Source organism: Sus scrofa, chromosome 1, assembly GCF_000003025.6.
Source record: "Sus scrofa isolate TJ Tabasco breed Duroc chromosome 1, Sscrofa11.1, whole genome shotgun sequence".
In the NCBI taxonomy this organism is placed as follows: domain Eukaryota; kingdom Metazoa; phylum Chordata; class Mammalia; order Artiodactyla; family Suidae; genus Sus; species Sus scrofa.
In genome coordinates this window covers 96,719,426-96,729,960 of record NC_010443.5, presented here as the reverse complement: position 1 = coordinate 96,729,960, position 10,535 = coordinate 96,719,426, and the positions used below count along the sequence as shown (strand labels likewise).

At 41.8% G+C, this 10,535-nt stretch overlaps 1 protein-coding gene across 14 annotated transcripts in view; it reads left to right on the top strand.

Annotated features, from left to right (window-relative positions):
• HDHD2 (haloacid dehalogenase like hydrolase domain containing 2) overlaps positions 451 to 10,535 on the top strand; it is a 46,879-nt gene continuing 36,794 nt past the window's right edge. For 4 of the 14 annotated variants that reach the window (XM_005652472.3, XM_021092751.1, XM_013978323.2 and 1 more), the window contains exon 1: positions 466 to 664. The gene's annotated coding sequence lies outside the window, so the exon portion shown is untranslated. Of the gene's footprint in view, positions 665 to 727; positions 749 to 786; positions 936 to 4,789; positions 4,975 to 10,535 lie in introns of those variants that run through there. The other 10 variants (XM_003122291.4, XM_005652473.3, XM_021092764.1 and 7 more) reach the window with 10 other exon arrangements.

The window sequence follows — 10,535 nt, the reverse complement described above, 5'->3', positions numbered from 1 at the left end:
AGCAGTAACAACCTGACTAGCATCCATGAGGACTCGGATTCGATCCGTGGCCTTGCTCACTGGGTTAAGAGCCAACGTTATAGTGAGTTTTGGTGTAGGTCGCAGACCCCACTCAGATAAGCCCAGTTGTTGTGGCTTTAATGTAGGTCAGCAGCCACAGCTCTGATTCGACCCCTAGCCTGGGAACTCCCACATGCCCTGGGTGCGGCCCTATAAAAACAAAAAAGGAAATATTAATACTTGGTTTGATGACTCTCTTCTGGAATGAGAAAGAGATACTGAGCAAAGGCAGAGGTTTTGTTTTCCTTCCTACATCTGCGCCTATCAGGCGCGCTTGGGGAAACAGGTCTCATGAACTTCGCGTTCCCCTAGATGATGCTGAAGGAGCCGCACTAGTTCTTGTGGGTGAGAAAATCCCTGGCAGACGGGGCGGAGATGCGTCTGTGAGGCGGGACTTCCGGTGCGGCCCAGGCCTAGCTTCCGGCGTCATTTAGCAGCGGCCTGGGCGCTCCGTGGTCCAAGCAAGGACAGTGCGGAGGGTGCGGCTGTACTGACTTAGCTACTGGCGCGGCCTGTGCCTTTGCTGAGGACGGCGTGCGGCGCGGAGGTGAGGAGCCGCTCTGGGACCGCCGAGTACCTGCCTACCTGGCGGCTGCATTTCTTTGTAAGCTGGCTGGGGACTTACCAGTTGCCTTTCTAGGCCACCACCCTCCAGGGGCCTGGACCAACCCTGTCGCACGCTCGCTGGGTGAGGATCGGCCAGCCCTCTCGGCGGGGCCGCCCCTGGGCCGCACTACCACGCGTGCGCAGAGCGGGACGCCAGGCCCCGGGTGCGCGGGACTGCTGGTAGACCAGGGGCGGATGGTGACTCTGGGGTGTCAGTCCTTTCTCCGAACGTGCTCCTGGACTGTACTTTGCAGCCGGCGTCCCTTCCGGTCAGTCTAGCGTTTGCTGGGCGCTGGAACTTGCCTTGGGGCGGGGTGCGTGACCATTCCTGAGGCCCCTGCCTACTCAGGAGGAGGGGATCGCTGTTGAATTAGGCTGAAAGAGCCTTGTTTGTGGATTCCTTCCCATTACAGAGACCGGAATTCATGAGTTTGGTTAATTCAGAGGTCTGTGTTAAGCGATCAGTAGTTCTTCACAGAGCTTCACAGATTGGAAGAGTCAGGGGTGTACTAATTGGGAGCATCTTGGGGATCCTGGCCCGGCCTTGGGAGAAAAGAAGTTGAACCCGCGGAAGCCAGAGGAAATGGGGCTTGTCTGAGACCCAAGGACTAAAGGAGTTGGCCAGGGAAAGGAAGGCTGTAGCGGGCATAGGTGGTAGACTGCAGGGTGCAAAAATGGTCTCAGGCCGAAGTCTGGCTCTGAGGGAGGTAAAGTATAGGACTTGTGGGCGAGGGCAGTGCCATTGAACTTTGGCGCAGGATTAGAGTTGGCGCAGACAAACGAGTTGGAGAAGTAAACCAGGGCTCTGGACACCAGTGTTAGTATTTTATCCTGGGGACAGCGGAGAGTGACTGCACAATACCATCATTTGTTGAGTGCCTATAGTGTTTACAGACTTTCTCACTGGAAGCATACAGAGGACTAAGCATGCCCGGAAGAGCCCCAGCCTCCCAGGAGAAAATTTTTATTGCAACCTCTTGTTTCAAAACTTTATGCCGAGTTTTAATTTTTTTTTTTTGGTCTTTTTTTTTTTTTTTTTGTCTTTTTGCCATTTCTCGGGCCGCTCCCGTGGCATATGGAGGTTCCCAGGCTAGGGGTCAAATCAGAGCTGTAGCCACCAGCCTACGCCAGAGCCACAGCAACGCGGGATCTGAGCCGCGTCTGCAATCTACACCACAGCTCACGGCAACGCCAGATCCTTAACCCACTGAGCAAGGCCAGGGATGGAACCTGCAACCTCATGGTTCCTAGTCAGATTCGTTAACCACTGAGCCATGACGGGAACTCCCTGAGTTTTAATTTATATGCTGCAGTATATTCTTACTTTGGTGTAAAATGTTTTCTCAGGTTCTCAAGTTATAGTAAAGCTTTAGGACATTGCATCATATTTATCCTGTCATTTTTGGAGCCCTTGAGACATCCCTTATGTACCTCCTCTCCCCCACCCCTTCCCCCCTCCACATACATAAGCCGTAGCCCAGTCTTTCTATGTGTGGAGCACTGTTCACAATACTTTACATCCATTACTTCCTTTCATCTAATCAGCCATTAGAGATGAGCGTTATTACTTTTACTTTAGAAATGAAGTAACTGGAGTTCCCGTCGTGGCGCAGTGGTTAGCAAATCCGACTAGGAACCATGAGGTTGCGGGTTCGGTCCCTGCCCTTGCTCAGTGGGTTAATGATCCGGCGTTGCCGTGAGCTGTGGTGTAGGTTGCAGACGCGGCTCAGATCCCGCGTTGCTGTGGCTCTGGCGTAGGCTGGCGGCCACAGCTCCGATTAGACCCCTAGCCTGGGAACCTCCATATGCCGCAGGAGCGGCCCAAGAAATAGCAAAAAAAAAAAAAAAAAAAAAGAAATGAAGTAACTAAGGTTGAGAGGTTAAGAAAACTGCCCAGGTTCACACTGCTATTGAGTATTGGTTCAAATCCCGGCATGTACATCTCCTTAGTTTTGTTTGTCTGTTTTGTTTGCTTTTTTAGCTTTTCAGGGCCACACCTGTGGGATAGGGATGTTCCTAGGCTGGGGGTTGAGTCAGAGCTGCAACTGCCAGCCACAACAACTCGGGATCCAAGCCATGTCTATGACCTATATATACCACAGCTCATGGCAGTGTCGCCAAATCCTTAACCCACTGAGTGGAGCCAGGGATCCAACCTGCATCCTCATGGATACTAGTCAGGTGTGTTAACGCTGAGCCACAGTGAGCACTCCATTCTTAGTTCTGGTATGTAAACACCGCAGTGTTGCATTTCAGGGAATAGATTTGGAACTAGAAATGGGGAGCAAAATCGAAGCAGAGGGGATGTTTAGAAAGTTGTTGAAATAAGCTAGAGGAGAGGTGATTTCAAAACTAAGATAGTGTTAGTGATGAGAAGTGGGTGGCCTCCAGTCTGTATAGGAGACATGAGTTGGCTCTTGACTGAATGGGAGGAAGACATGGGAGAGGCTGATAGATACATCTGCATGTGTGGTGCTGCCATTTACTCCTAAGAATCGCAGGATAAAGAGGAGCTTTGAGGGCAACTAAGGGGCTTGTTGGATTGAGATGCCTCTGGGATATGGGGCGGGGTAGGGGTGGGGAATGTCCTTTGAAGTATCTTGGAGAGTACCTTTAGAGATAAGGAATTTACTTTTCTTGGAGTTCTTGTCTTGACTCAGTGGTAGAACCTGACTAGTATCCATGAGGATGTGGGTTCAATCCCTGCCCTCGCTCAGTGTGTTAAGGATCCGGTGTTGCTGTGAGTTGTGGTGTAGGTCACAGATGTGGCTGGGATCCTGTGTTGCTGTGGCTGTGGTATAGGCCAGTGGCTACAGCTCCATCTACCCCTAGCCTGGGATCCTCCATATGCCACAGATGTGGCCCTAAAAAGACAAAAAAAAAAAAAAATTTACTTTTCTTCTTTGCATTGAATATGCACCACAATCAGTGTTTGACTCTTCTAAACTATCTCCCACATAGCTTGTTGGATTCAGTGTAAACAAACATGGACTGCCTTTGGAATCTTTGCAATTCTTCTAGGGGTGATACTAATATTGTACAATTACCATTTATCAAGTATAGGTATAGGTAACAAGTATTATAAAGATTTAGATAAGAAAAGAGATCATGGCAGAAGTGATGAAGGCCTGTAGTGGGAGTAACTGAAGAAATACATTATGTTTTTCTAGGCCTCAGTTAATCACTCTCAGATAAGCTCCAGAAGAGCATTTTAGAGTTTAAAAGTTATGTTCTGTGGAACTGATGAAAGCAAAAATACAGGTTTTTTAATTGCTTTGGTGACATTAAGCCTATGTGGACACTTCAGTAAAGATTAAAATTATCAATATTTTTATAACCATTTACTGGTTCTAGTGGGACAGTTTTTTGTTATTTTTTTTAAAAACAGTACAGTTTCTTTTTTTTTCCCAGTCTTGTTTATATTTTGTTCATTAATCACCTTCAGAGTCAACAGTTTTTATTAATAAAAAATTAATGATGTCTCATAAAAGTTGGGTTTTGAGAGAAGGAATTTTAGGTTCCTCTGTATATAAAAAGAGAATGCAGAGTTCCTGTCGTGTCTCAGTGGAAATGAATCCAACTAGGAAACTTGGGAACTTGAGATTGTGGTTTCGATCCCTGGCCTCGCTCAGTGGGTTGGGGATCTGGCATTGCCGTGAGCTGTGGTGTAGGTCGAAGACCAGGCTTGCATCTGGCATTGCTGTGGCTGTGGTTTAGGTGGGCAGCTGCAGCTCCGGTTGGACCCCTAGCCTGGGAACCTTCATAAGCCGCAGGTGTGGCCCTAAAAAGACAAAAAAAAAAAAAAAAAAAAAAAAGACGAAAGAAAAAAGAATGCTGTGTCTACATTTTGCATGGCCTTACCTTTTGTAGTGAAATATATTTTAAATTAATCCTTTAACTGCTATACATCCAAATAGAATCCGTGGAGGAACAATCTAGTCTTCTGACTCCCTTCTCAGGCGGGTAATAGTTGATGCTATTGCTGTTGTAATGCTCTATTTCAAGGTCACAATAATGATCAGAAGTAGAATAACATATGAGGACTGTTATAAAAGAAAGGATTTGGCAGTGGAATCTTGATTTTCTAAAACTCTTGGTATCTTTTTTTTTACCCCCTCTGCAGATACATTGTAAAAGACAAACAGAACCAAGGCTTTATTTTAAAATCAGAATACCTGATGAAGGTTATTATGCTAGAGTATAATGATTGGACTGTGAAACTTAAGTATATGAGAAATAACTGACGAAAACAATAACAGTAATTGTTATTGTGAAATATGTCATCTACATGGGATGCAAAACATATATGTAAGTTTTAAATAATTGTAATAAAAAACACCTGTGTACTCACCCTCCAGGTCAAAAAGACCTTGGAGGCATCCTTGTGCTGCTTGTTTGCATCTCCTCTCAGTGCCCTAGAGGAATCACTGTCCTGACCCTGGACATTCATTCCCTTGCTTCTCTTTGCAGTTTTATCACCTATGTATGCATCCCTATTTCTGAATGCTAGAATCTGAAACCATATGATTATTATTTTTTTTTCTTTTGTGACTTGCTTCTTTCACTCTGTAGAAGATTTTGGAGGATTGCCTAGGATGATTTGTATAACTATAGTTCATTCCTTTCCACTGCCTTTTGCATTCCCTGTGTGAATATACCAAAGTTTATTTGTTCCCTTCTCCATCGATAGACATTTGTATTGTTTCCAGCTCCTGGTTATTACAGATATTGTTGCTTTGGACATTTTTGTTCATATCTGATGTTTCAATTGAGCATCAGGAGTATGGGTGAGTTTTGAGCATCTTCGTATTTGTTTCATATTTGTTCCTTTGTAAAGGATATATTGAGATCCCTGCCATTTTTCTTTTGGGTTGTCTTTTTCTTGCTATTTATTATGGTTTATATTTTCTGGATTCTGATCCTTTCTCTTGTATTGGAAATCTGTTATTCACTCTGTATTTCTGCTCTTTCTTTCTTTACAGTAATTTTGGAATATCTGTTTTTTCCTTTATGCTTTTCATGCCATAAGAAAGCCATTCCTACCGTCAAATCATGTAGATACTCTCTTATCTAAAAAGTGTTAAGGTTTTGCCTTAAACATATGGTGGCTTAATCTACCTGGGAAAAAATGTGTATGTGATATGATATAGGAGTCCAATTTCATTGTTTTCTCCTATTGATAGTCAATTGTTCTAACATCATTTTTCTTTCTTCACTGATTTGAAACACAATTTCTGTCATATATCGTTTCCACACATTGGTTGTGGGAATGAGGGTTTTTTTTTTTTTTTTTTTTTTTGTTCTCTCTTTTATTCCATTGATCAGTTTGTCTCTTTATGTGCTAATACCCCAACATCTTAATTAGTTCTAAGACATCATTAATTGTCTGGATATTAGGTAAAGCAAGGCCCCCATTTTCTTTCTCTTCAATCTTGGCTGAAGTATCTTGGCCATTTACAGTGGTGTGTAAGTTTTAGAATCAGCTTATTAAGTTCCACAAAACACCTCTTGGGGTGTTGATTGGAATTATTTTGAATCTGTTGATCATTAAAAGGGAAAACAGCTATATTTACAAGATTGGGTCTTTTTTTTTTTTTTTTTTTTTTTTTTTTTCCCACTGTACAGCAAGGGGGTCAGGTGATCCTTACATGTATACATTACAATTACATTTTTCCCCCACCCTTTCTTCTGTTGCAACATGAGTATCTAGACAAAGTTCTCAATGCTATTCAGCAGGATCTCCTTGTAAATCTATTCTAAGTTGTGTCTGATAAGCCCATCCCTCCCACTCCCTCCCCCTCCCATCAGGCAGCCACAAGTCTCTTCTCCAAGTCCATGATTTTCTTTTCTGAGGAGATGTTCATTTGTGCTAGATATTAGATTCCAGTTATAAGTGATATCATATGGTATTTGTCTTTGTCTTTCTGGCTCATTTCACTCAGTATGAGATTCTCTAGCTCCATCCATGTTGCTGCAAATGGCATTATGTCATTCTTTTTTATGGCTGAGTAGTATTCCATTGTGTATATATACCACATCTTCCGAATAAGATTGGGTCTTTTAACAGATCTGTATATTTGTCTTCTTTGTGTCTTTCATTAAAGTTTTATAATTTTGCCATAGAAGTGTTGACTTCTTTTATTAGACTGGTAACTGTATTTTATGATACTATTGCAAATAATATCTTTTTAAAAATTAGTTTTCTAATTATTTGTGACATAGCAACATACTTTTTTACTTTGTTAATCTTTTCTAGATTCTTGAATGTTTAGAATTTATGAATCTATGAATAATGGTAATTTTGTTTCTTCTTTCCAATCCTTATAGCTTCTTTTTCTTGCCTTACTGCACTAAGGTTATCATTTGTAGTGTTAAATAGAAGTAGTGAAAGCAACATCCCTGTATTATTTCCGATCTCAGTGCTTTCAGTATATTACTGGTAAGTGATATCATAGTATGAAGTATAAGTTATATACTGATAAATATTGGTATATTATTGGTAAGTCTAATATTGGCTGTAGGCTTTTCGTAGATATTCTTTTATCAGCTCAAAGAAGTTCCCTTCCATTTTTATGTTGCTTGGGTATTTTAGAGTATATAGATGCTGAATTTTATCAAATTTTTTTTCTGCATGAATTGATTGGCATGATCATAGTGTCATTTTCTTTAATCTATTAATTACTTAATATTACTTTTTCATTGATGTGGTGAATAACATTGATTGGTTTTCACATTTGAAGTAACTGGGTATTACTAAGATAACCTCACCTTGGTCATGGATGTTTTTCCTTTGGGGCGGGGGGTATGGTGGCTATGCTTATGGCATATGGAAGTTCCTGGGCCAGGGTTTGAAACTGTGCCACAGTAGCAATCTGAGCCACTGCGGTGACACACCAGGTCATTAACCTGCTGAGCCACCAGGAAACTGATCTTTTATTCTTTAAAACACATAGGCATTTGACAGTGATCTGATGATTACATTATCAGGGGCCTTTACAAGACTGCTTTATGCCCTATTGTTTCTATAGGATCTCTCTTATGGTACTTTGTTTCTTTGGGTTACTTGCTCATTGTGCTTAGAATTTTATTTGATTTTATTTGTGAGATTTCTCTGCTGTTTGGACTGAAATTAATTTCTTGGAGGACTTTCATTTGCCTTAGCTAGACACCTGCTAGTTAAGGTCATTCTGATTAAAATCTTGAGGTTTTGTGAGGACTTATCTTAAGCAAGGTGAATTTAGTTTGCCAACTGTGTCCAAGGCTGTCTTGTGGTTCTAAGTTCTCTAAAGCATTTCCTTCTACTGGTTGAGTCAATTTGCAAAGCATTTGGTTTTCTTGTAGTGGACTGAGACAAAGTAGACTGGCAGTGACTGTGATGGGTTTATTTCTGGCTCATCATTACAGTGAAGTTTCAGCTTTTAGGTTGGGAGGATCTATCTCTTCATATGGGCCCTGGATTTTTATCTTTTATTCTCTGAAGGGAGCAGGGGGAGAACCTCCAAGTCACCTTGTGTGGCAGGTGCTCTTGGGACCAAAACAGATGCAGTGTTGTGCTCATCTCCTGGTTTCTTCCTTTTATTGAAACCTAAGAATTCCTTATTTTCTTCCTTGCTCTTTCAAGATAGATAGATAGATTTTTAAATCTAGTGTTAAGTCACATTTGGGGAGTTAATTTGATTATTTAGCCTGCTATATTAATGGAAGCCCAAGTCCAAAATGATTTTTTTTTTTTTTTTTTTTGTCTTTTTGCTATTTCTTGGGCTCCTCCTGCGGCATATGGAGGTTCGCAGGCTAGAGGTTGAATCGGAGCTGCAGCCACCGGCCTACGCCAGAGCCACAGCAACGCTGGATCCGAGCCGCATCTGCAACCTACACCACAGCTCACGGCAATGCTGGATCGTTAACCCACTGAGCAAGGGCAGGGACCGAACCTGCAACCTCATGGTTCCTAGTCAGATTTGTTAACCACTGGGCCACGATGGGAGCTCCAAGTCCAAAATGATTTTTAAAGTATGCAAGTGTTTATTCATCTATAAATGTTTAAAGTAGTCAGTAAAGGAAACTATGAGTTTCTGACACTGCTCAAGATGTTTTTGGGAACTCCTGTTTTGGAATTGCCTTCAGAGCTAATAACATATTCTTTTTTTTTTTTTTTTTTTTGCTTTGCTTTTTGATTTTTAGGGCTGCACCCAGGGCATATGGAAGTCCCCAGGCTAGGGGTCAAATGGGAGCTACAGCTGCCAGCCTACACCACAGCCACAGCAACACCAGATACGAGCTGCATCTGCAACCTACATCACAGCTCACAGCAACGTCAGATTCCCTACCCACTGAGCGATGCCAGGGATCAAACTCATATCCTCATGGATCCTAGTCGAGTTGGTTACTGCTGAGCCACAACAGGGAACTCCAAGCATATTCTTTTGGATATCTTTATTGGCCACAACTTTACAACAGCAACCTGAGCTGCTGCAGAGACAATGCCAGATTCATAACAATAGCAGGAACTCCTGTTTTCCCACACTTTTAATAAAAGCGTATACAAGTTTTTCTTCCTGGGAACACATAAACTCACATACTGTGACCACAAAATGTTATGTATATTTCCCCGTAACTATAATTAGGATGTTTAGCTGCTAGGTTTGTTTCTTCTTTGGGGGATTTTTTTTTTTTTTTTTTTGGCCATTCTTCCATATGAATCACTTCCTCTAACACAGAGGTTAACACATTTTTCTTGTAAAAGGCTAAATAGTAAATATTTTACACTTTTGACAAAATGAAAAGTTTTATTTGTGGAACTAAAAATTTCCATTTCATATCATTTTAATGCGTCAGAAAATATTATTCTTCTTTTGGTTTTATTCCCACCTGTCTAAAAACGTAAACCACTCAGCTTGCAGGATATACAAAAACATATGACAGGTAGTTTCTTACAAAATTAAACATAGACTTCCCATAGGATCCAGGAGTCACACTCCTACATATTTACCCAAATGAATTGGAAACATTAACACAAAAACATTAACACAAGGATGTTTATAGTTGTCTTACTTAAAACTGGAAACCCCAAGACGAAATTCAACAGGGGAATGGATAAACAAACTGTAGTATATTCATACAGTGAGATACTATTCAGTAGCAAAAGGAATGGCTATTGATTCAGGTAAAAATATAGATGAATCTTAAGTGCATTTTGCTAGTGACAGAAGCCCAGTCCAAAAGGATGCATATTGTATGATTCTTTTTGTAAGTACACTCTGAAAAACCGTAGGGACAGAAAGCAGATCTGTGGTTGCCAGGAGTTAGTGGGGAGAAGGGGAGTTGATGACAAAGGGCAAGTACACAGAACTTTAGAGCCATGAAACCATTCTGTGTAGTGCTGGGTGGTTGGGTCTTAGCTCTCTATGCATTCGTCAGAACCCATAGAACTACATCGCAAAGAATGAACTTCAGTGTATGCAAACTTTAATAAAAAATCAGCTGAGTATCAGGAGATCCCAGGATGGAAAGCAGATCTTTTTGTTTGTTTGTTTTTAAATTACAGGCTTTATTTTTCAGAGCAGTTTTAGATTCATAGCAAAATCCAGCAGGAAGTACAGAGTATTCCTATATCCCTCCTCCCCACACACACAGCCTCCCCCACTGTGAAATTTCTCACCTCAGTGATACATTTGTTACAGTTTATGAACCTACATTGACGGTTAGCGCACAGGTCGCAGTGTACCATTGGGGTTCACTCTTGGTGTGTTGTACATTCTGTGGGTTTTGACAAATGTATGATACGTATCCAGCCTTACAGTATCATAAGAATAGTTTCATTGCCCTAAAAAATCCTCTGGGCTCTGCCTGTCCATTCCCCCCCGCCCCCA